The following is a 26,971-nucleotide window of genomic DNA, read 5'->3' as shown; positions in this document are numbered from 1 at the left end:
ATTTACTGAGAGACTACTTTGCCAGGCCCAGTGCTAAGCACTTTTTATATGTTTTATCCTATAATATAATCCCCATTTTACTGATGAACACATGAACTTGTCTAATATCACCCAGCAAGAAAGTACAAGCAGGATGCAAACTCGGGTTTGCACGACCTGGCAGCTCAGTTCTGTCTCTGGCTAGCACAGCCCATCTCCCTAAAAAGCCTGCATGTGAGCACACATGCACACATACACTATCCCTGGTGGAAGAAACATGATGTACTTCTATCTCATCCATGCTACCCTATGAAATCAAGCTCCAGTTATGAAAATCTAAAGCAACTTTAATTTTAGCTTTCTAAATTCTTTACTTTCAGATATCCATATTTGGAAGTAAGCTAGAAGACACAAAATAATTTAAATAAAATGTTGTCTTCACAGGGAAAAAAACACACAAAAACATGAGTTCTATACCCTTTTTCTGCACTAGGACATTCCAGAGGTCCTAGCAACAGAAACAGAATGTGGAATGTTGTGACAACCAGAAACATGAAATAATTTTTGTGGGAGACAAAAATTTTGTTTCTGAATATTTTAATTTTTAAAAAATATTTTTTAAAAATTTATTGTTTGATTTTTAGAGACAGAAAGAAAGGGGAAGGGAGGAAGGAAGGAGGAGAAAGAGAAAAAGAGAGTAAAACATCGACTTGTTGTTCCACTTACTTATGCACTTATTGGTTGCTTCTTGTATGTGCCCTGACTGGGGATCAAACCTGCAACCCCAAAGCATAGAGATGACACTCCAACCAACCGAGCTACCCAGCCAGCGCTGTTTCTGAATATTTTTAAAACATAAACTACAATCAGCCCATCTACAAATTAACATATGAACCTTGTTCAAAAGCAAGGAGGGAAAAGCTTGATTTACTACTGAAAACAAGAGTTGGTAAAAACAAGTTCCAACTAAGTTAATAAAACTTACAAAATATACTTTAAATATACAACTTAAACCATTACATACTTCAAAATAATGAAAAGTTTTAAAATTGTACTTGACCTATGGACTCTGAGCTAATTTAAAAGAACCGATTTTATTGTGTGTAAGCGCTGAATCTTTCTCAGGATTCAGGTCACCCCTAAAGTCCAATTGGTGAGTGGCTCAGCACTCACATCGAGGCCATCATGTACTCTGCAGACCCCAGGCCAGCAAAGCAGGAATAACAGGTGCTCTCATGGACACATGAGCACCTGTCTGCAGAACCTCCACAATCAGAATGAAGGCCCTCTTCCTGATATTAGACCCTGAACAGGAGTGAATGCATTCAGTTATTCTGTAGCTGTTATCCCTATGCTGAGGACTGTGTCCATCAACAAAACTGAGTGTTGTAGTAAAGCATCTCACTCTGCAGCACCCTGGATGGTCTCTCTTCTCCCATACTCCCAAACTTCTACATGCCAATGACTCCCACATATCTGTCTCTATCCCAGACAGCTTCCAAGCTCTGCCTAGACTCACATATCCAAGTGCCTACTAAACAGTGCCATCTGAATGTCTTCTATACATCTCAAATGGAGCAAGCATGTCCAAGAGAACTTCGCTTTCCATCCTGCCCTGTTCCCCACCCTCCAAAATGCTTCCCCCTTTGGGTAAATGACACTATCCATCCCCCTGACTGTTCAACCTAAAAGCCCAGATGTCATGAATGACTCCTCTTTCCTTCATCACATCCAGGCTACTAGCAGGTGTGGTCAGCTCTACTCCAACACTTCTGTCACTTCTGCACATTATCTGGGCCACCAATGGACAGCCTGTCACCAGCACTTTTCCAATGGACTACGGGTGATCTACAATTCTCTCCACACAGCTACCAGAGTGATTCTTTGAAGTCCTCCAACAAATCATGTCACTACCATTAAAATGTCTCCAGTGGCTTCCCAGTTCTCTTGGAATAAAATCACAGCCCTTCCCCTCCGCCCCCGCTCTGTTCTCTCATTCCCTATTCCTCTCTCCTTGGCTCACTCACTCTGCTCCAGGCACACTGACCTCTCCATTCTTAGGCCCAGAAAGCTCTTTGCAGCCAGGCTCTGCCTTGCTCTTCGCAAGATGCCTGGTGCATTCTCACACATCAGGTCTCCAGCTCAGCTGTCATCTCTTCAAAGAGCTGACCTTTTCCTCTCCCAATTAGTTACTGTCTGCCACAGGTATTTTAAGCAGAGTGGCTAACAGTATGGGCCACTCCCTATTACTCTGAATACAATGTGACCTTGGGCAAGTTTATAATCTCTTTGAAATTTTCAGTCTCTTCCATTTATCAAATGGTGAAGATCACAGTACCTAATTCACCCAGCACTTCACAGGACAGAAGGATTAAGGTAATTAATTCATACAAAGCCACAGAAGGCCCTAGGAACAGCTCACTCACTGTCCCCACCATAGCCTATGAGACGCACCCCCATTGTATTGCTCAGGAAACTACAGCACACAGACACTGAGCTCTAGCTCACAAGCCAATAAGATTTGAACCCATATCTGTTGGCTCACAAGCCTAGATAATTCCCAACTTTCTCCCCAAAATACTAACTGAATCCGTCTCCTCCCTGCCACACCCACTGCCAATGTCCTGAGCTCAGGGCCTGGTGGCTTCCACATACACTCCATACCTGGGACAGACCTCACAGGGCCAGAGTTTCTTCCATCTTCAGTCTCCTCCACTCTGTTGCCAAAGCCACTAACCTACAAAGCAATAATGCCATTCCTCTTGAGGATCTTTGCTGGCTTCAAAGTGGGGCTTGGACCCCTGACCCACCACTCTGCAAGCAAGGCCTCTAGCATGCTGGCTCCTCCCATCTCTCCAGTTTGAGCCAATCTGCTCCAATTTCAAGGCAGTCTTGGCCTTCTCTCCACAATCTCTCCTACTGGCCAGAACAGTTTCGTAGTACATAAAGCTTTTCCTTCTTGCTGGAATTTCCATGACTCAACAGAACCAGCTCCAAAGGTCTCTCTGCTGTGTCCTTACTCATATACTCACACCTCCATTACAGTCCTTCACTCACCGAATTATGATTTATCAATGGTAATTGATAAGCACACACCTCTGAAGCCCTGTCTGACAGCAGATTCCTTGCCTTACTTAGCACAGATCCTGAGAAGTGATCTCTCGCTGTGTTTATGTAATAATAATGACTGGTATCTGGCAGCTTCCAGGTGCTCTTAGAATAAAAACTAAGATTTTTTGGTAAAAGTAATGTTTTACTTGATTTCTAGAGAGAGAGAGAGAGGAAGATAAAGGGAGAGAGAAAAAAAGAGAAAGAGAGAGAGAAACATCAATAAGTTGCCTCCTGCATGCCCCATATTGGGGATCAAGCCCGCAACCTGGGCATGTGCCCTGACCGGAATGGAACTGGTGACCTCTCAGTGCACAGGATGACACTCAACCAACTGAGCCATACCAAACAGGGCAAAACCCCCGAAGATTCTTGACCTAGCCCATGAGGCCTTGGACAGCTGGAACCTGCCTCTCCCCCCACTCGTTCTCTGCTTCTGGCCGTTCTGGCCACCGTTTTGGGCTTGGAACATAATATGGTTCTGTTTGCTGTTCCCTCTGCCTGGAACTCACTTCCTCCAGATAGTACTTCATTCAGTATCAGCCTCAATGTGACTTCCCTGGAGACCTGATAGGCAGGGTCCTGCCACATACTCTCAGAGCACTGACCTAACCTGTCCACATGGCAACATCTCCTGTTTGTAAGTATCCATCTAGCTGTGTGAGCCTTAGTATCCTCCCACTAGACTAAGTTCCACCGCTGTCTTATTTTCTGCTCTAGTGATAGTGCCTAACTGGACAGATACAAAGCAGCAGTGTTAAATATTATTTGATGGATAATAACTGAAGTATTCGATTAAGTCCCTGTAGTGCCATCATGAGTCAAGGTTATACCAGGTGTACCGATTAATAATGCGGATTTTTTTCAATAGATGGAGTTACACACATGTTGATATATATGCAATTTGATATGTATGCTACTTTGTTGTATTGACAACAAGCTTCAAAACTTTATATGTCAAATTTGCTGAAGGTGTTAACATCATGGATATTTTTACGCTTAAAAATGTCGAATTTCGTGCCAAAAAAGAGCATTTGCGGGAAGTTTTAATTCATTACTTTATTTTAAAGAAAAAGTTATCGGATACTTTGGGAAGCTTATGTTGAACATGCTCCATTTCAAGATACTTGTGAACGCTGGTTTACATGCTTTAAAAGTGATTTCGATGTGAAAGACAAAGAATGTGCAGGTCAACCAAAAAAATTTGAAGACCAACAATTACAAGCATTATTGGATGAAGATGCATTTCAAACTCAAAAACAACTTGCAGAAAGATTAAATGTTGCTCAGCAAACAACTTCCGATCGTTTACAAGCAATGGGAAAGATTTTAAAGGAAGGAAAATGGGTTTTGTTATCTGTCATTTCCACATCAACTGAATGAAAGACAAATGAAAAACCAAAAAATCATCAGTAAAATGTTGCTTCAGCGACACGAAAGAAAGTCTTTCTTGCATCGAATTGTGACTGGCAATGAAAAGTGGGTTTATTTTGAGAATCCCAAACACACAAAATCATGGGTTGATCCAGGTCAACCATCAACATCGACTGCAAGGCCAAATCGCTTTGGAAAGAAGACAATGCTCTGGGATCAGGAAGGTGTGTTGTATTATGAGCTTCTAAAACCAGGTGAAACCATTAATACTGATCGCTACCGACAACAAGTAATCAATTTGAACCATGCTTTCATCGTGAAACGACCAGAATGTGCCAGAAGACATGGCAAAGTTACTTTGCTTCATGATAACGCACCATCACAGACTTCAAAACCAGTTAAAGACACATTAAAAGATCTTGCCTGGGAAGTATTAAACCACCCGCTGTATTCACCAGACCTTGCTCCCTCAGATTACCACTTGTTCTAATCGATGGCACATGCACTTTCTGAGCAGCACTTCAAAATGTACGAAGAAGTGGAAAATTGGGTCTCTGAATGGTTTGCCTCAAAATAAGAAAAGTTCTATTGGGACAGTATCCACAAATTACCTGAAAGATGGGGGAAATGTGTAGCTAGCGATGGACATTACTTTGATTATAAAATTTGCATTATTAACCAGTGCACCTGGTAATTGTGCCTTTATGTCATTTAATGATAGTCAGTCTTCGACTAAAATTGGGTATGCCACTGAGTGAGAAAAAAGTTCAACGATGAGAATGTTTCCCCAAATACATGATCCCATTCTAGGAGGCAATTTCTGGTAAAATTTTGTGTTTCAGCTTCTGATTTTCAAATATGCACATTGGCAAATTCTCTTTTGCTAGTATGAGCAGTGTAGTAACTACAGGCAATTCTGGAGTCAGACTACTTGGATTCAAGGCCCTATCCTTCTCTTACTACCTATGTGAACATGATTAAATTATTTAACCTCTCTGAACTTCATTCTCTTCATCTATAAAATACAGTTAATAGAATCTATATTTCATAGTGTTATTAAACAGCAAGCACTCAGTGCTGAGCGTGTTAGCAAAAAAACTCCAAAATACACACCCACTAATACGTCTGCTGCAATTAAACTCACGGGAGATTGATATACACTGTAAGTCCTCATTTGTTGATAGTTTTTTGGAACTGTGGCAAAACAATTACAATGAAACCAACTTTACCACAGGCTAATATATAAACAAGTGAAGTTCCTAGGGCATTCTATCAATGTCACAACAAAACGCCATTGAAGTACTTGAGTACCTGCTGTACACCAAATAGCAACTATTTTACAATGTGAGTTTAACTCTCAAGTAGTGTCATTCTCCTATTGCTAACTACACACTCCTCCCCTTCCAGTGGTTCTCAACCTTCTGACCCTTTAAATACAGTTCCTCATGTTGTGACCCAACCATAAAATTACTTTCGTTGCTACTTCATAACTGTAATGTTGCTACTGTTATGAATCGTAATGTAAATATTTGATATGCAGGATGGTCTTAGGCAACCCCTTGTGAAAGGGTCGTTCGACCGCCAAAGGGGTCGCGACCCACAGGTTGAGAACCGCTGCTTAAGCAATGAAAGGCAGGGAGTACCGAGGAGGGTTACTGGCGCTCTCCCTACAGAGGGTCAGGCCCATGCTTCAGAGTTTAAGTTCTACCCTTCAAGACAGGAGAAGCCAAGATTTTAAGCAAGGAAGCCATCTGATACAAAAGGTCACTCTGGCAAGAGTGTGGATCCACTTAGGTAAGGGCTAATGCAAAGGTCAGAATGAGAAAAACATGCTCTGCAGGATCCTGCAAACATGCTCAGGAAACCCTGGATTGGGGGGTAAGGCAGAGTGAGGAAGCCAAAGATGGGGCTTCCTTCCTCATTGCTGCTAATGTGGACACGAGGATGGTGGGAGACACAGATGAAGAACTTAGTTTGCTAAGACAACAGAGCCTAGTTAAAGACACAGCCAGTGGAGCCAGACTGGCTGTGTTCACATCCCTGCCACTTATTAGCCTTAACCTCACTTTTCTCCTCTACAAATGGGTAAAGTAATAGTACCTCCCTCCCAGGTTACTGGGAGGACTAAGAATATATGTGAAGTTCTTAGAACAGTGGAAATTACTTTGTAAATGTGAGCCTTTTTTTTTTTTTTAAAGCCTACAGCACCCGGTATTCCCAGGTGGTCTCCCATCCAAGTACTAACCAGGCCTGACCCTGCTTAGCTTCCGAGATCAGACGAGATCGGGCACGTTCAGGGTGTGAGCCATTTTTTATCATTTTTCCCATCACTGTCCTCTCTGGTCTTAGATATAAATAGTGGCTGTGCTCCCCTCCACTTACTCCAATACGTGCCCCCTTCTCCCGCAAGCAGTGATGCTTTTACATCATAAATGTCACGTAGTGTGATTAACCCCCTTAATGGTTCTCCAATGTAGTCAGAATGAGAACCAATGCTTAGAAGGCCCTGCCTGGCCTCTACAACCTTAAGACACAGCTCTCTCTGCATACTTTCTACTCCAGAATTCTAATCTTGACAATTACACCAACATGCCAATCACTTTCCCACCCCTGAGTCTTTGCTAATTCTGTTCCCTCTGTACAGAATGCTTCACCTGGCTAGCTCCAGGTCTCAGCTTACTTTCCATCAGAAAGACCTTCCCTGACAACCCAATTTATAGCAGGACCCTCTCTCTCCAGACAATACTCTCTCTAACTCAGTTATTTATTACTTGTGTTTTGGCTATCTCCCTCATTGAGGGCAAGTGCCAGTCTACATAATAGCATAGTGCCTGGCACACAGTAGGTTCTCAAGAAAATAGTGTTAGAAAGGCCTCTGGATCAGACTGAGGTCAAATCCCAATGCCATCACTTACTAGGAGGGTGACGTTGGGAAAGTTCCTCTGCATCTCTCAGCCCCACTGGTGTCTGAAAGACTTCTAAGTAGTAACCTGATAGACCTGGAAGGCTGGTCTGCATGAAATTGGGCTTTATTCAAAACAGAAACTTTGATCCTGGGTAATCAAAAGTAATATCAATGATATAAAAAGTTTTAAGTTGCTGTTAATGAGCTTTAACATCTCAATTGGGAAAGGATAAAATAGAATTTTATTGCCACCCTCCACACACACTTCAAGTTCATATCCTCTGCTCCAATAATTAAAGGGAACTGGATTTTCCTTTGTAAGATGTTAAATGATTAAACAAACCAGGGACAAAAATGGCCAATCAACAACCTTCTATTGCTGTCACTGCTTGTATTGAAACTGACTGAGCCAAGCACCTGGGATACAACAGAGGAGGCAAGTATCAAAATCCTAGGGAACCACGGTTAGGGAAGGCAGGCAGGGCTACAAAGGTGACCAATGTGGCAATATGTGTGACAGGCTGTCTCATGTATACTCCAAATACTGTCACATGGTGACCTTTCACATCAGAAACCAAGTCCTAAATCTCAAAGTGCCTGCCAAGATCTTAACTGAATTCACTTATCTGCATCACTACCATTCAGCTATGCTTGGAGACTATGGTAAAATGTGGACTGTAAGAGAGTTTACCACTTCACTGGTATTCTAACCACAAGCAAGATACTTAACTTCTAACTTCTAGACACCCTGTTTCTGCATTTAAAAAACAGTGAAAACAATGGTTGTTATCTCAGCAGACTGTTGGATTGAATGACATAATTCATATAAAATCTTTGCTCTGTCTAAACACAGTAAGCAGAATGTATGTAAGAGTTCAATAAAGAGTAGTGTCAACTTTATTAACACCATTATTGTTGTGGTTATTAATCGCATGACAGCTAACACCATGCCTTCTTTTGATCAAAAGGCAGTGAACACAGCAACAGCACATCTGCCAGGTATCTTACATGCAGAATATCCACACGACTCTTATACAAGTAAGACAGCATTAACTATGGAATGGCACTACCTACTGAATAATCTTTATGTTTTTAAAAGGTGAGCTTTGTAAAGACCACATCTTGAGCCAGAAAACAAACCTCAAGAAATTTAAAAGAACTGCAATCATATCAAGTATGTTCTTTGACCACAACATAAGCAAATTAGAAATCAGTAAGTGTCTTTCTAGGAATCTGTCCATTTCATCTAGGTTATCCAACCTGTTGGCATACAATTCTTCACAGTATTTCTATTATAATCCTTTCTATTTCTGTAAGGTTGGTAGTAATTTAATCTATTTAATTCCTGACTAGTACTATGAGTAATACGGTAAAATCCAGCGGAAGGTTTGTCAATTTTATCAACATCAAAGTACTCTGATCTTGTCAAAGCACTAACTTTTGATTCCATTAATTTTCTCTATTGTTTGCTATTCTCCAGTTTATTTCCACTCAAACGTTTATCATTTTCTTCCTCTGCTTGCTTTGTGTTTAATTTGCTCTCCTTTTTCAAGTTTCTTAAGGTGGAAGGTTATTGATTGGAGATCATTCTTAATTTTTAAGATAGCTGTTAACAGTAATAAGTTTTCTCTTAAGTACTGCTTTAGTGTACAAGTTTTGGTATGTTGTGTTTTATTTTCATTAATTTCAAAGTATTCTCTAATTTCTCTTGTGATTTCTTCTTTGACCCACTGTTTATTTAGGTATATGTTGTTTAATTTCCATATGTTTGGAAATTTCCCAAATATCCTGTTGTTAGTTTTTAATTTTACTCCATTGTGGTTAAAGAACTTACTCTGTACTTGTATAATTTCAGTCCTTTTACATTTATTGAGGCTTACTTTACTATGCCCTAACATATGATCCTGGAGAATATTCCAAGTTCACTTGAGCAGAATGTTTCTTCTGCTGTTGTTGGTTAGGTCTAGATCAGCAGTTCTCAACCTGTGGGTCGAGACCCCTTTGGGTCCAATGACCCTTTCAGAGGGGTCGCCGAAGACCATCGGAAAACACATATACAATTACATATTGTTTTTGTGATTAATCACTATGCTTTGATTATGTTCAATTTGTAATAATGAAAATACATCCTGCATATCAGATATTTACATTACGATTCATAACAGTAGCAAAATTACAGTCATGAAGTAGCAATGAAAATAATTTTATGGTTGGGGTCACCACAACATGAGGAACTGTATTAAAGGGTTGCGGCATTAAGAAGGTTGAGAACCACTGGTCTAGATGGTTTATTTTCAATTATTCTACACTGGAGGCCCAGTGCACAAAAATTTGTGCACTGGGGGGGGGGGGGGGGTCCCTCAGCCCGGCCTGTGCCCTTTCGCAGTCTGGGACCCCTCGGGGGATGACTACCTGCTGGCTTAGGCCTGCTCCCCAGGGGACTGGGCCTAAGCTGGCAATCAGACATCCCTCTGGCAGCCCGGCAGCCCTTGGGTGATGTCCACTTGCCAGCGGGGAGCAGACCTAAGCTGCAGTCGGACATCCTTAGCGCTGCTGAGGAGGCAGCAGAGGCTCCCACCACCACCGCTGTACTGGCAGCCATCAGCCTGGCTTGTGGCTGAGCAGAGCTCTCCCATGTGGGAGCGCACTGACCATCAGAGGGCAGCTCCTGCATTGAGCGCCTGGCCCCTGGTGGTCAGTGTGTGTCACAGTGACCAGTAATTCCCAGTCTTTCTGCTGTTAGGGTCAGTTTGCATATTACCCTTTTACTATATAGGATAGAGGCCTGGTGCACGGGTGGGGGCCGGCTGGTTTGCCCTGAAGGGTGTCCCGGATCAGGGTGGGGGTCCTGCTTGGATGCCTGGCCAGGCTGGGTGAGGGGCTGATGGCTGTTTGCAGCTGGTCACACCCCCTTTAGTGTGGGGGTCCCCACTGGGGTGCCTGGCCAGTCTGGGAGAGGGGCTGATGGCTGTTTTCAGGCTAGCCACACCCCCTTTAGGGTGGGGGTCCCCACTGGGGTGCCTGGCCAGTCTGGGTGAGGGGCTGAGGGCCGTTTTCAGGCTGGCTGGCGACTGAAGCTCCCAGGCTCTCCTTTTTTTCTTTCTTTATTATTCTGGGATTTATTTACTTTCTATAATTGAAACTTTGTTGCTGTCACTGGAGCTGAGAGCCACTCCTGCTCGCTCCAGCTCTGAGGCCACGGCCTGCTGAAAGCAGGTATCTGGGGTTTGTTTAGCTTCTATAATTGAAACTTTGTTGCTTTCGGAGCTCAGAGCCGGGCCGTGGCAGGCGGGGAACCTTGGCTTCCTCCATCACTGGAGCAAGCAAGCCTCCTGCTCGCTTCAGCTGCATGGCTGCCGGCCGCCATCTTGGTTGGGTTAATTTGCATATCGCGCTTAGCCAATGGGGGGCGTAGTGAAGGTACGGTTAATTACCATGTTTGTCTATTATTAGATAGGATTCTTCTTGATCTTCTACTTGGCTTTTGTTATCTGTTATTGAAGTCTTCTCCTAATATTGTTGAATTGTCCATTTTTCCTTTCAGGGTCACTTTTTTGCTTCATGTATTTTAAAGTTTTGTTGTTAGGTTAGGTCAGTGGTCGGCAAACTGGCCACTTGAGTGTGACTCTTCCACAAAATACCACGTGCGGGCGCACACGTACAGTGCGATTGAAACTTCATGGCCCATGCCACGGGGCCAAAGAGCCGCATGTGGCTCGCGAGCTGTGGTTTGCCCATCACTATGTTAGGTGCATGTAACTTTATAATTGTTACTTCTTCCTGATAAAGACTCATTCATGATTTTAAAATGTCCTCCTTTAGCTCTAATGACAAGTTTTTTTCAAAAAGTCTATTTTGTCTGATATTTGTATAGCCAGTTTAGCTCTCTTTTGATGACTATTTGTATGGTATATCTTTTCCATTAACTTTTAAAATGCTTCTGACTTTGAATCTGAAGTTTATCTCTTATTTTTGGATCAAAATCTTTCTTAATTCATTCTGCAGGAGGCAGCTGATCGATGTTTCTCTCTCATCGATGTTTCTAACTCTCTATCTCTCTCCCTTCCTCTCTGTAAAAAAATCAATAAAATATATTTTTTAAAAAAAATCTTTCTTAATTCATTCTGCTAATTTTTGCTTGCCGATTAGTGTTTAGACTATCTACATTTAATGTTAATAACTGATATGGTAGAATTATGTCTGTGATATTGCTTTTTTTCTTTTTATGTCTTTTTTTGGTTTTGTTCCTCTATCACTGTCTCATTTTGTGTTAAACTGATATATTCTAGTATACCTTTTAAATTCACCTTTTTTTTTTTTTTTTTACAATCTCCCCCCCCTAAGTTACCTTCCTAGTGGTTGTCCTGGGGATTACAATTAACATCTTAACTTCAAACAGTGTAGTTTAAATAAAACCAACTTAATTTCAACAGTATGTAAATTTGCTTGGACATGGCTCTATCATATGCTTTTCTTTTTTCTTCTTTTTTTGGTTCTTTCCATCGCATGCTTTTTCCCCTTGCATATGGGGCCATATTTACTGTTTCTTTGCCTGTCCTATAATTTTTGTTGAAAACTGGACAATATAAATAATACAATGTGCCAACTCTGAAAATCAGATCTACCTATCCTTTTTGTTTGCTTAGTTATTTACTTGGTAAATGTGTAAAGTCTGTGTTCTTTGTTGTATTTGGTTAAATCAGGTCTCTGCTTGGTTAGCTAATTATTGCACAGGGATTTTCTTAAATATCTTGAGCCAGTAAGTCTCCCGGCCTTTGCTAAGGTGCTCTGCATTTATGTTGGAATTTGCTTCCAATGCTCTAGCAGGCAGTTTACAACTCTTCTTTAGCATTTCCTTCCCGCATGCGTAGGGCCTCAAGGTCAGCTAGAGGTGAGCAATTAAGGGCTTTTTCAGGTCAGTCCTGTGCATGTGCACAGCCCTGTGTGTGGTTTTCTAGATTCTCAGGAATATGTTGGAAGTCTTGAAAACCTTCACTTGAAACTTCATTGCCCAGTGTTTCCTACTTAGTGTTTGGTTAGCCTCTTATTAGCCCCAGCTGGTATCACTACCTCAGACAACTTCGATGTTCAATTGCTAATTTTTTTTTCTTTTTTTACAAACTTAGGGATAGAGAACAGAGTGAACTCTGAGCCAGCTCAAATAAAAACAAATTCTGAGAATGGAGCTTTTTAGGGAGCTACCAGACAATTCAAACAGTGATAGTCCTCTGGGGGCAGGGCTTTGTGGGGAGCTCCAAACCCATTCTGTCCCCTCTGGTGGCTTCTAAGCTGCTGTTTTTTGTTTGTTTGTTTGTTGCTTTGCAGCTACCTCAGTTGTGAGGCTGTTGGTTTTTAAAAGTAACTGTGGAGCTGGGATGGGGAGGGGCAGTTGAAATAGGGAAGACTTAAAACACCACAGAGATTGCTGTATTTATAAAGATTCAGCCGACTTTCTTGTATAAATGCTAAACAGCTCCTGCCAGCCTTTAATTTTCAGAATTCTGAAAAAGTTAATTTTGACAATTCCTGCCAGCGTTTTCATTGCTTTTATAGAGAAGATTTTTGGAGGTTCTTACTCTGCCATTTGGAAATGCTTACTGGAAGTATTTTAATGGAGAATAATGTCAGATTGTTTATTATTATTATTTTCAACATTGCTCAGACTGCAGTATGGAGAAGGGAGATTCATGGCTTAAAAGCAGAACTGGACAAGGCTAGTCAGTTGCTACTTGCAGTAGTACAGGTCAGAGACCTGGAGTAGCTTGGACTTGAAGATGGCTGTGAGACAGCAGAGAAAAAATTCAGAGATATTCAGAAGGAACTGTTGGCATAGCTTGGTAATGGCCTGGACACAAGAATGGTGCAGAGAATGATGCCAGTTTCCCATCCTGCAGAACAGTATGGATGCGCAGTATCAATCTCTGAGAATGAGGAACATGCACAGGGACATTTGAAATCTAGGTGCCTCTAGATTTCTAAGAGGATACCAAGGAAGCCATCACTTTAGACTCTCCCCTAATTTTAGAGAAATGCTTTATAAATTAAGTCCTACAACATTATTTCCTCCATATGAAAAAACAAAAAACCCCACAAAAAATAGGCAAGGCATATACGCTAAGTGTCAATAATTCAATGTCACCCAGGAATTAAACATGCAGTTCCAAAAATAATGAGAACCATGCATAAAATATCTGAAACTACTCATTGCTTACACTCAAGTGAATTAAAGCTTTCCCCAAACGCAGCTTTTTTTAAAAAGGAGTTACAATAAAAATAAAGATAAATCTTTCCCATGTCTAAAAAGATTCTGTTGCACTCATCCACATATGTCAACGATGTTCTCACTGATGCCGTGAGAACAACTCAGATCAGTCAGAGTCGCTCATGCCTCCCCTCACTCCATAAGCACTCCAGCGCCCCTGTGTTGGCAGACACAGGCAGATCTGGGAGATCGGTGGGAATGATAGGCCAGAACAGGTCCCTGAAGTGTGAATCTTTTTTGGTCTTAATACCAACTTCTCTGAATTCGTACTTCTTTAGTTCTGTAATCATTTTGGTTAGGGCGGGCTTTGCTTCATGCACGAAGCTCACTTGTACAGGTGCTTTTTTTAGGTTTGGGGGGGGGGGGGGGGATAGATTTGTAAGGCAACACTAACGGAGGAAAGAGGGCTGTTGACTGCTGGTTAATTAATTCTACTCCTAATCTCTCTTAATGTTACAACCGCCTTTTCTGTTTAAACAGATTAGGTATAGTTTATTACCACTGGGAAAGAAAGTATTTCAAGTTTGTTTTGACTGTTAGCTCATTTGCTCATTTCTGTTTCAATAACTGGAAGACCTAATGGGCAATACTTTCACAAGAAAGTTTTACCCATTCTCTTATCTCAGTTTTACTTCCTCAAACTTTTCAGTTTCACTCCTTGTCCTTCCAGGGGAAAGAGGTCAACATACCTGCACAAGGTACTCAAAGCTCACTTACCACAACCACATGCATAAATGGGCTGGCAGACAGCAGCAGCCTGTGTGCCCCAGTTCAGAACGATGCCTCAAGTTCAACACCCATTTCTCCCCAGTTGTTTTTTGTGTTGTTGTTTTTTTATTGCTTCTAAAGTTAAAGGTCGAGCAAATGTCTAAAATACAATTTAATAACAACAGCCACCTTGTCAAATGTTTATTGAAAACTTACTGGACCAATGTGCTAAGTACTTCACATGCTTTACATTATGTAATCCTTACAACAACCCTGTGGTATAGGTACTATTATTAGTCCAAGTTTACAAATAAGGAAATGGGCATGGAAAGATTAAGTACCGGTAACTGGCCCAAGATCACAGAGCTGGCAAGAGGTGGGGCAGGGGTTAAAGGTTAAATCTAGCTGATTCCAGATTCTAGTTCCTAGCCAGCATGTAATGTCATGTCATTGGTCACAGAGCTTCATTCCTTTCTCTAATAAGCATTTACTAAGGGTCCTAGTAGTGTCACCTCTGCAGAAGGGTAAACAAGAAATACAAAGATTCCTTACAGAATTGAAACAGCTTCTTACATTGTGAAAAGTGTTTAAGACTTTTGTCCGGGCAAAACTATTCACATACATTACTTTATACATAATACTACTTAAAATTCACCATAGGCATAATAAATCCCAATTATCCAAATTTTGGTGTATAAAACTTTATATTGGCAATTATTTTAGTGGGTGAGGGTAGGATCTAAATATGCCCAACTGAGGTACAAAGCATTGAACTATATTTTTAAAAGACTAACATGACAATGCACACTTTCTCCCCCCAATCAACATATCAGGAATCACTCAAGACTATAGGGAAAAAGAAGTTTACATGCTAATAAATGGGAACTAACAGAAACTATACTTTCTCCCCAACTAAGCCTTTCGTCTATTTTACTTTATAGTTAACATAATTCTGTCCGCCCTTGTTACAGAAAACAGCCGGCACACTGTCTGATTTACGTCTATGCTTATCAGTGATGACATGGCCATATCTCTGCAAACAGTTGGTTAATTAATTTGTGCCCCTACCTCCTGGCAGCCTGCCTACACAACTGAACAGCAAAAATAATTACACTAGACTGAAGTGGGAACATTTCCACTCTCCTTGAGATTTCTTATCCTGGGGCCTATTGCCTTTCTTTAAATGGGTTTCAGTTGTAGAACACTTGCAAATCAGATTAAGGTCATTAGAAGATGATAGTTTCCATTCTTCGCTACAACATGAATATTCAATCAGGAAGGAAAGGGGCAGACTGAAAAAGTGACCAATTAGTCAAAGGCACAAAGTATGGATTGAGTAGGATCACAGATGAAGAAAATCCAGCTTTATCCCAGGATAGACCTTTGTCTCTTTCATTATGTTAGACCTGAGGTTAATTCATCAACAAATATTTACCTAGATTGAACCTATCACAGGCAATCCCTTACTTTCCTACACAAAACCATATGTGAAAGTCAAACAGGCGATTTACTGGGATACTATACTCAGCACCACAAATCCCAAAATTTCTAATTAGACATCACCTTTGAAACTCAGTCTCTGAGGGTATATTTCTAGCACTTCAAAGGAAAACAAAAGTCTGTTGATCAGTTTAAGCCCATCTAATACACAAGTGTTGCTGTAGCTTCTGCATGCCTGATTTTCATCTATCTAGTTCCAGTGTAAGAGGGTTGGGTTGGTTAATTTCTAAAGTCGGCTGCAACCACCCTTGAAAATTTCTCAGACATTAGTACATGGAGTCCACCCAACCAGTAACTCTTGCAGCCAGTGTGTCACTTATGTTAGAACAGATGGCTGTTTCAACCAGATGAAATAGCTGGCTTGTGTTTAGGGGCCTTCTTGTATGAAAAAATCCATGCAATTAAACACCAGAATCACAGGACAACGAGATGCTTACACTTTGTGATACCTGAGGGAACTAAAACCAAATAAAGGAAAAGGAATCAATATTCCATAATTACTTGTGTGTTTTACTATGTTCAAAACACTCTTTCAGGATGAAGATACAGCAGTGGAACTTGTATCTTAGACCTGTGGTCGGCAAACTGCGGCTCTCGAGCCACATGCGGCTCTTTGGCCCCTTGAGTGTGGCTCTTCCTAAGCCTTAGGAGTACCCTAATTAAGTTAATAACAATGTACTTACCTATATAGTTTAAGTTTAAAATACTTGGCTCTTAAAAGAAATTTCAATCGTTGTACTGTTGATATTTGGCTCTGTTGACTAATGAGTTTGTCGACCACTGTCTTAGACAATTCACACCTCCCATTTCAAAGCACATTTCAGGGTAATATTATACATTAAACTAGAGGCCCAGTGCATGAAATTCATGCACTGGGGGGGGGGGGGGAAGGGGGGAGGGGTGTCCCTCAGCCTGGCCTGCGCCCTCTCATAGTCCGGGAGCCTTTGGGGGATGACTGACTGACGGCTTAGGCCCACTCCCTGCAGTGAGCGGGCCTAAGCCATCAGTCAGACATCCTTAGCGCTGCCACAGAGGCAGGAGAGGCTCCCGCCACCACTGCTGCACTTGCCAGCGGTCAGCCCAGCTTTTGGCTGAGCAGTGCTCCCCCTGTGGGAGCGCACTGACCACCAGGGGGCAGCGCCTGCATTGAGTGTCTGCCCACTGGTGGTCAGTGCGCATCATGGCAACAGGTCATTCCACTGTTCAGCCGATTTGCATATTGGCCTTTTATTATATAGGATAACTGGTGAAATTAGCCACACTATTTTTGTTCTCTTCTGTGCCAGTGCATAGTATAATTTGCACAAGTTATCAAGCACTTATGAGATAACCTTCAGGTAAAACTTTGAGAGGTATATTTCTTGTCACCAGTGTTAGAAAACTAGTTTGTACTGTATACTCATCTTTATAGTGACCAAAATGCAGTGAAACAGTAAGTAACCACTGAAACACTGCTGACAGAGCAAATAGGTACTCCTGAAAAAAAAACCCACTGTTGGTACTGACATCATGTGAGAGACTGCACTGTTTTTTGGCCTGAGCTATATGGAGGTCTAAAACCATGCAAAAGGCAGTTAAAGGGCATCATAACAGAACATTGGAAAGTACAGGCTGTTTAAACGTTCAAGATGGTGACAGGGGCAGAAATAGAATATTGGGGACCAGCTATAATTGTAAGAAATATTAATTATGCTCTGTTAACCATGATTGTTTTGTTCTGATTAAAGAAAGCACATTCTAACCTGGCTGGGAGTTGCCGGAGGGACCTGGGGGCTCACCAGGAAATGCAACCCATCCTCTCCATCAGGAGCTGCCTATTATCATGGAAAGATTAACAACTGTTGCAGAAACCAGAATCACCAGCCCTTTGAAGACCCCCAGCCTTTTGCACATCACTAGCCCTTTGCATTGCCTATTTCCCCATATAACCTTTATCCTCCTACCCAATATAAGCAGCTGGTTTATGGTGAGGTGAAGAGCAGATTTTTTTGTGGATGACCTGCTGCTCTCCCACACTGCTGGCAGTATTGGAATAAAGGCTCATATATGATTCAAATCTGTCTTGCTTAATTGGCTCAAGTAGTGACAGGCAGCAAAGACCCATGGATTGTCCAGTTACAATGGTACATTTGAGGCTCTGAGCTTCCAACCCATTTACAAAGCCCAAACATGCACAGAAATACTACGCTCTTTAATTTCAAAGCTGCCATCAAATGTGTGTCAATATCAGCCTCTGGGAAAGAATACAATAATGCACCCTTCAACTTTATAATCCATCCTAAAACAAGAGAAAAACAGGCATTCTGGAATTAAAGATAGTAATAACTGCTGTGTAGGTGCCGCTGTGCAACATCAGTGGAGTCTGGATGAAGTGGGGCTGCCTTTCTTAGTAGCTACTCTTAGGACTTTAGTTACTGCAGCTCCACAGAATCTCAGCAGGGGAAGAACTAGCACTTCTCAACAGGATAACACCAGCAACACCACCATTCACTCATTCACTCACTCATTCATTCATTCCGACATTTACCAAGCACCTCCTATGCAAACCATGAAGACCATTCCTATAGGCCAAGCGCTGAGCGAAGGGCTTTACATATGTAAAAGGGATGGTTCCAACTCCAGGGGCAATTTTGCATACAGCCCCCCACCACCTCAACACTGACAATGCTTGGAGATGCTCTTTGGTTGCAACAGCTGGAGGGGGTAGTGCTAACTGGCATCTAGTGAAAGAGGCCAGAGATCTTGCTAAAAATCCTGTAACACAGATTCTCCCACAATAAGGAATTAGCTGGCCCCAGATGTCAGTAAGACAGGTTGAGAAACCCACAAAAGGGCCTATGGGGGAAATGCTATTCTAATACATGCCCATTTGTGAGGAAACCGAGGCTAGGGAAGTAGTGGAGCAGGAATTATATAACTCAGGCAACCTGATGCTGCTCTGCTCCTGTAAACTCTGGATGTGATTATAGGGACCCAGATAGGAAGTATTTAAAAACTGAGTCACCAGCACATAGCACTCTTCAATTCACCCTCAGTTCCCAGCCAAAAGCTTTCCCTTCCGGCCTCACATAGGCTCTCTCTTTCACAGTGCCTCCCCAACCCATCTTCAGCTCTGGAGAGAAGTGTAAGAGAAGGATGACTGTCTGATTTCTCTATCCATTGATCAAAGAGTGGTTTCTATAAGCATAAACTAAAACATCCCTGCTCCCAAGAACCAGGCAATTCTTTCCCTCTGATAATTCTCTTCCCAGAAGTGGTGAAACTTCGACACACGGTGTGCCAGAGGCCAGACTCAATCATAGCCTCTGAGTAGGCAGGAATGAAAGAACAGGACACAGGGTGTGGTTTCACTTTCCCAGATTCTGGATAAATTAGTTTTTGACCTCTCAGTACCAATGTAAGGCTGGCCATTAGCAGCAAAGGCAACTGATAGTTATAAAAATAAGGATAGACATCAATAGCTCTTCTAGTACAAAACTGGTGAATGAATCACCCATCCAACTTCTAACTTCCAATTAGCTATTTTTTTAAAATGAGGATTCTATCTTAAAATAAATACTAAAAAAAAAATTAAAAAAAAATCAATTAGTCACTCCCTCCAATACATACCTGTGAAGCATCAAGTTTATTATCCCTTCAGCAGAACCATTACCCCTCCCCAGAAAGGGTAGTTAACAAACTACTTTGCACAAGTTTATTTCAATACCCAATAAAGAACATAATTTTATCAAGAGAGAGGTCAAGGGAGATTACTCAGGGAAATTATATTTCCTCTTTTTGTAAAAGAAAAGTAGCTGAAACTACAGTCACTAAACATTCTGTTCCTTATTCAACCCCAAATCCTGTTATGAGGTGTACAGTTCACTCAATGTGGACTTTTTCCAGGGAAGTGGAAAACAGCTTTTGCCGTTGTTTGAGACTGTGGAGGGCAGGGCTTGCAGAGTAGATGAGAAAAATCAACAAAAACCCTATCTGGCTTGGCTCAGTGGATAGAGCATAGGCCTATGGACTGAAGGGTCCTGAGTTCGATTCTGGTCAAGGGCACATGCCCAGGTTGCAGACTCAGTACCCAATGGGGGGCATGCAGGAGACAGCCAATCAGTGATTCTCTCTCATCGTTAATGTTTCTCTCTCTCTCTCTCCCTCTCCCTTCCTCTCTGAAATCAATAAAAAAAAATATTTATTTTTAAATCAACAATAAAGGGGCAAAAAATTGTATCCCAGATTCTGTGTGGATTAAAGAGCAAACATCCTAGGTTGGAGGGGCATTAGTCTCAGGGAATCACCAGGGCAGGGCAAAAAGTGTGAGCCAGGTTGATGGAGATTCAGATATGGTGCCCCACCTGCTGGCTCTGTGGCAGGAAGAGCTCAGCAAAGGAACAATGGCCTCTGCCAGCACTTTCATCTGGGAGAAAGCTGCCCCTCCAGCTCTCACCCTGATTCCAGGCAAGTTAGTTCCTTCCAAATGCCCTAGGTTCCCTTCAAGCTGCTGCCCCAGTCCTGGAACTCAGAGGGAGGGAGTTGGAGTAAGTCCATACACGGCCTTTTAAGAGGAGCTGCCTAGGACTATAGCAGCCTCTGTGTCACTCAGCCACCACCCCTGTTGGTTTTATAGCCAGAAGTTATGGGGATTTCTTTTTCAGGCTTTGGAACCCTGGGCTGAGGGGCCTGGTGTGGGGATGGAACTCCTGACTCCTCAGGGAAACCTCCACAAGCTAAGATATCCCTCCTGATTTAAAAAATCCCCACATGTGAGTGTGGGACCAGCTGGTTCCACGATTCCACCCCACATCTCTGCCCCTCCTACCAGTCTCAATGTGCTGCTTCTTTATTTCCCTTGTTGTAGCTCTTCCTCTCAGTTAGATTTCAGGTGGTTCTGAATGATGGTTGTTTTGTATTTTAGTTGTAATTTTGATGTGGTTGTGGGAGGCCACAAGTCCCTCATTTACCTAAGCCACCAGCCACCATCTTGACTGGAGCCCACCCTAACAATAACACTTTGAAGATCAGACTGCATTTTCAAATCACAGGGATCTAAGTTTCTACAGAACAGAAGCCTGAAATTTCAACAGCCCCAAACTCAGGGGGGAAAATTGGATCCTGCCAGTTCCTAAAGGAGAGACAGACTTCAAGAAAAAGACCAGCCATCAACATACTTTGTCACCTAAATGGACCTCCAACACTTGAAAAGTGTTTCTGGAGGGCACTTGGCTGTTACCTACTCAAATATACCCTCCATTTTTCTGTTTACTTATCAAATAAAAAAAGACCAAAATTTCACTAGTGGTAAGAAGCTTGTAAAATTACTTTAACTGCAGCACTGTTGGTGAAGCAACAAAGCACCAGTGGTCTAAATATTCACAGGGATCGAGTTTAAACAACCAAGGTCATATTCACAATATTAAATACTATTATTTAAAAAACTTAAGCTGAGCTGTACACTGTGGCATGTGAAGATGTTCTGGCTGAACACAAAAAGCATGCTTTAGACATAAAGCTGGACCAGAGGCCCAGGAAAGCTGCCTGAAGAACTAATGTGCAATTCTGCACCTAAGAGATGAGGGTTAGCCTTCTTTCTGATGGGGTAGCAAGTTAGTGCAAAAAAAGGAGCAGGGGAGGGGAGCAAGGTGTCTGAGGAAAGGGGCCACTTCCCTGCACGGGGAGAGCACATAACCTGAAGAGAAGAGCTCAGGGGCCATGGTGGCCTTGGGCAAACAGAACCTTGTCCATCAGCCACATTAAGTAGTTTCAGCTTTACCCTAAGGGCAATGGAAATCAGTGAAGCAAGTCGTTTAAGCAATAATAAATACTTTTGGATGTGAGTATCAGAAAGATCACCCAGTTTGTCCCTCATTTGTCCTTGATTTATAAATAGCTTCAGTCACAAAACTTCTCATAACACTTCAGGTAGGATTGAACTTTTTATCTACCTGTCTATCTGAAAGGATGCAAGTCCACAAGGTATCACTAAAACAAAAAATGGTCATCTCAGCTGGTCCACTTATGACTCTTAACCCCTAGTGCTGCATGTTACTAATGAAAACTATAGAAAATATTTCTGTGAAAGCACTAATTAAACAATATGAGAAACTGAACAAAAACCCTGCTTTAACTACAAATAAAATAATAACAGAGACTTGCTATGATCTATAAAAAGACTTCAGGTTTTTTTATTGCTAGTGCTGAACACTACTGGGTTACAAAGGCCTTTGAATATCTCTTGTAAAGTATATTCTCTCCCCCTTCTCGGTTTTCTAAACTGTACTTAAGCAAATAAGACAATATTTTGCATGTATCTATGAGAAGCCCTGATTTCAATGCACACACGTTAATTCATGTGTCTACTTCCATTTCTGTACTTAAGGATTTTCTCCCCTTTGACACAGGTTAATCAGTCATATCCATCACCCATATCAAGACATGAGATGGGGGACATTAGAAGAGAGGATTTAATATGAACTCTTTTCCTGAAGAAAACATAAGAGAGGTAGGGGCAATATAAAGAGGGTGTGGGTGTAAAAGGAGATCTCCTAAACCAGAAGCAATACAACCAAGAGTATTGAAAATGAGAGAGAGAGAGAGAGAGAGAGAGAGAGAGAGAAAGAAAGAGAGAGAATATGAATGTACCTTCTGCTTGGCGGTTCAGAATTGATCTATGAACCAGGTCAGGGCACATGCCCAGGTTGCAGATTTGATCCCCAGTAGGGGGCATGTAGGAGGCAGCCAGTCAATGATTCTCACCATTGATGTTTCAGTCTCTCTCCCTCTCCCCCCTCTCTGAAATCAATAACATATATTTTTAAAAATGATGTATGTTCTTTCTGAAGAGAAGGCAAAAAGGCTGTAAGGAAAAGGGGACACTGGGCCAGTCCCTCACAGCAAGAGAAAGTCCATGAGCGCCCTGCCTCTCTGGTCTTCAGGGGCTCTTCCTTCCTGAAACCCTAGTGAAGGCCAGACGCCCTATAAGCGTGGGGTACCCACAGCTATTGCTCACAAAACCTTTATAAGAGTTAAGTTACGCCGAAACCGGTTTGGCTCAGTGGATAGAGCGTCGGCCTGCGGACTGAAAGGTCCCAGGTTCGATTCCGGTCAAGGGCATGTACCTGGGTTGCAGGCATATCCCCAGTAGGAGATGTGCAGGAGGCAGCTGATCGATGTTTCTCTCTCATCGATGTTTCCAACTCTCTATCTCTCTCCCTTCCTCTCTGTAAAAAATCAATAAAATATATTTAAAAAAAAAAAAGAGTTAAGTTACAATTTTGAGTAATTAAGCTTCATGCTTTTTTCCCCTCCACCTTTTCTCAGGAGATGCTTACAAATAACAACAAGATCATCAGTGGAAACAATGTTAGAACTTCTAGTATACATGCCACTGATGGCAGCTTTAAGGGCCAGCTTCTTCTAGACCCCTTTGTGCTGCACTTTAATTTAGCAGTTTTCTGAAACAGCAGTGCGTACTCTCCCATGCCCATTTGATATTCAATAGCTATTCTTAACAAAATCAATGCACAAGCAGGCTCTTCCTATGTCTCCACACAAGCAACACCTGGCCAGTGTTTTAAAACTAGAACCCTCTCCAAATCTTAAACTGTGGGATTTGAAAAAGATCAGTGTGTTCTTTCACTGTGGCTCTTCTCTTCATTTCAGAGTGCCCAGATACATACAAGAATGATGGACCAGGCCTTCCAGGGAAAGCTATGGATGGGGTTGCACACACAGAGATCTTATTACAAGACCAGAGGCCTGGTGCCCTCTTACAGTCCAGGAGCCCTCGGGGGATGTCTGACTGATGGCTTAGGCCACTCCCCACGGGCCTAAGCTGGCAGTCGGATATTCTTAGCGCTGTCGCCACTGCAGCTGCGCTCACCAGCTTTGAGCAAAGCTTCTGGCTGAGCGGCGCTCTCCCTGTGGGAGCACACTGACTACCAGGGGGCAGCTCCTGCATCAAGCATCTGGCCCCTGGTGGTCAGTGTGCATCATAGTGACCGGTCATTCCACCGTTCAGTCGATTTGCATATTAGCCTTTTATTATATAGGATATTTTCATCAGGTGAATAGGAACTTGAGTGATGATGCCAAACCAACCACTTGCAAGACATATTCCCTACTTACTCCCTAATTACCTTTTCATAAAACTGACAGCATTTAAAATTTCCTGGGGATTTGGAAATAAAAATAAAAACTTATCTTTTAAAATGAAAAAAATGTTTCTGAAGAAGGACTTGTAAATTTCACCAAAATCAAGCATTAAACTCTGACTTCTCAAAGGAATCAGCACTGCTTGAAAAAAACATTAAAATATACATTAAGATCTATTTTTCCTGTTTAAAAACAAAAACAAAAAACACCCCCGCCCCCCCGGGGCAGATTATGTCCAATTTAGTCATAACCATTTTAAAACCCTAGATTCCTGCCAAAGGCTACTGAGCAGGTAATTCCCAGCTCCTCTGGATGGAAGGGGAGCCTCTCAATCATTTCTCCACTACTCGTCAGCTGCTTCACTAACATGCAGTGTGAAGCCACTGTGTGCAGAGCAAAGACAGGATGCTGGGAGGGGCTTTCATGACCAGGCAGAGCAAGTTGGCCTGGCCTTCAAGCAAACTCCCATTTGCCTTGTGCCAGTCCTGTCACACGTAGGCAAGACCACAGTAATGCAACATGACCAAAGCAAAGAAAAATATCTGGTGGAAAGTTTTGTTGTTTTAACCTATTTCCCTTCTGGAAAGCACCACCACAAAACAAGCAAAGATAGGAGAAAAAGAATGAGGTCATATCAATCCGTTTCACTACTTAATATCAACCAAAATGTGGTTTAGTAAATGAAATAGTAAATATTAGTGACTTCAATTTTCAAAAGAAAGACTCCTGGATAATCTTGGCTTACCTATCAGGCATTGTTATAAAAGGTTATATTAGCTATGTTTACCTTCTCAGCTGAAGACAGTGTCCTAAAAGGTTAGCATACATGTCACTTCCCTGTTACACTTCAGAAATTTCTAAGTTTCAGCCAACAAGCTATGAGGATTTACTTTCTGAGAGTTAAGCATTTCTCCACCAGGCATTCTACAAATTATACTCACTATGGATTTTAAATGAATCCCTATATGGCCTAATATTCATTCTCATTCTCTCTCTCTCTCTCTCTCTCTCTTTCTCTCTCTCTCTCTCTCTCACACACACACACACACACACACACACACACACCTCCCTGCCCCAGGATTTTAAGTCTAAAGTCTTCAGACAACTCCTCCCCTTTCCCCATTAGAACTTCACTGCGACTGCTATTCCCTAAAACATCAATGGAGCAATTTACTTGAGTTTAAACTGCTCTCTGGACTGTGCATTGATACTTGACTTGTTTGCCAGTGTATCAAAGCCTATTCCACGTGTCCCCTAATAAATGGCAGCTCAACAAGCAGAAATTAGCTGTCAATAATTGGACAAACCAGGGAACGGCTTTGGTATCATCCAAACCAGAAATTCCAGTTTTGCCACTTATAAACTGTGTGATTTGGGGCAAGATAGCCTCAGTTTTCTCATCTTTAAAATGGGGATGCTATAAGAAACTGCTTCACAGTATTGTATAAGGATTAAGTGAGGCAATCCATGTCAAGTTCTTAATGCTGTGCCTGACACATAGGAAGTACTCAATAATGAGAGCTATTATTACTATTACTCACTACCAGGTATTGGCTATGATGCTTAGTTTTTCAAGCTCTCAAATATTTTTAAAAAGCATTTTTCCACTTAAATAAAATGGGGATGCAAACCATATAGCTATCAGGATTGGACACGTCTTCATAATTCTTAAATGCCATCTACTAGAATCCTGTATTTAAGGTGCTATTTTTATTTTCAAATTACTGATGAGGAAAAAAAATGGGTCTTTGTGAAATTTCTGCAAAGATTTACCTGGCATTTGATGATACTCGGGCTTATCAACTTTAGTAATCTATCAGGATGGTTTGGTTTTTAAATTATAATCACATTGTTTAATTTGTTACCCTGGTGTAACTACCTCTTCAATGAGAAGACTATAATTCATGGATACTTTATAAACTCACACAGCACAGATTATTTTCAGCAACAGTTACCAGATTTTAAGAAAACATCTACCAAACACAAGATCATTTAAAGAAATAGTCATCGCAGCTGCCAGTTGACAATGAAAAGCTCATCAGACATGGGCCAAGTAAGATAAGAGGAACAGAAAGTGTAGCACACAGGATCTATAGTAAACTCTGGGCCGGCCTCCAGTATAGTAGTTCATCAGAGTAGACAGAAAAAGGCCTAGAAGTAGGCATAAAAGGAAGGGAGAAAATAAATTTCCCATTCAGAGGCCGAGAAAAGCACAGAGTTTATCACAGGAAAGAAAACCCCGGTGATGTAACTGAGGGATTTACTAGTAGACACATTGCCACTTATTTGCACATATCCAGTTATTCTAAAACCAAAACCCATTTCTCTCTTCACAGCATATTGTTACTCAACCAAAAAGGGTGCTAGAACTCTGGAAACAAAGATAAACAATGCTCAATCAAACTCCATGTCCAACAAGGGAATGAAATGATATTATAGTGACCACCCCCCAACAAAAAGCTGAAGAAGATCATTAGTGGGTAGTCTATACTGTTTTCCTGATCCAACTCAATTTTGCAAATTTAGCCAAGACCTATGTAAAAACTTGTCCTAATACCTTCTGCGCAGCATTTATACCCCAAATCTAACACTAATTACACATTTTTAGTAAGAGTGATGGCCTGCTTTATATGGACACAAGATACTAATGAACAACTTTTGATAAAGGCTATAAAGTAAAGCATAGTAATGTGGAGGACTCTTTTAAGAAAGTGACACCTAACCTAAGGAAGGTTTCAGGGCAGAAGCAGTAGTCCTGCAAGGGGTCAGAGGTGAGAAAGAACCTAGTGTGGGAGAGGAACTGGAAGGAGGCCAGGGTGCCTGAAGCATGGAGGGCAAAGGGGAAAATAAAAGGTGACAAGGCTGGACAACCTGACAGAGGCCAGACTAGGCAGAGCCCGTGGACCACAGTCAAGGAACCTGGATTTTCAAGGGGCTACAAGGCCCCAGGTGATCTGCCTCCCCAACACACTCCCGACCCCCAGCATCTGATTCCT

General features: G+C 41.9%; 1 protein-coding gene and 1 pseudogene across 4 annotated transcripts in view; both read right to left on the bottom strand.

Moving 5' to 3' along the window:
• The window catches only part of ATXN7 (ataxin 7), a 158,326-nt gene that overhangs the window by 60,052 nt on the left and 71,303 nt on the right, over positions 1-26,971 (bottom strand). The window lies entirely within an intron of this gene.
• Positions 6,658-6,774, bottom strand: LOC138992829 (5S ribosomal RNA; annotated as a pseudogene).

The sequence above is a fragment of the Myotis yumanensis genome, unplaced genomic scaffold (genome assembly GCF_028538775.1).
Source record: "Myotis yumanensis isolate MYYU_CA2020_CCGP unplaced genomic scaffold, mMyoYum1.0.hap1 SCAF_14, whole genome shotgun sequence".
In the NCBI taxonomy this organism is placed as follows: domain Eukaryota; kingdom Metazoa; phylum Chordata; class Mammalia; order Chiroptera; family Vespertilionidae; genus Myotis; species Myotis yumanensis.
This window is presented reverse-complemented; position numbering and strand designations above follow the sequence as displayed.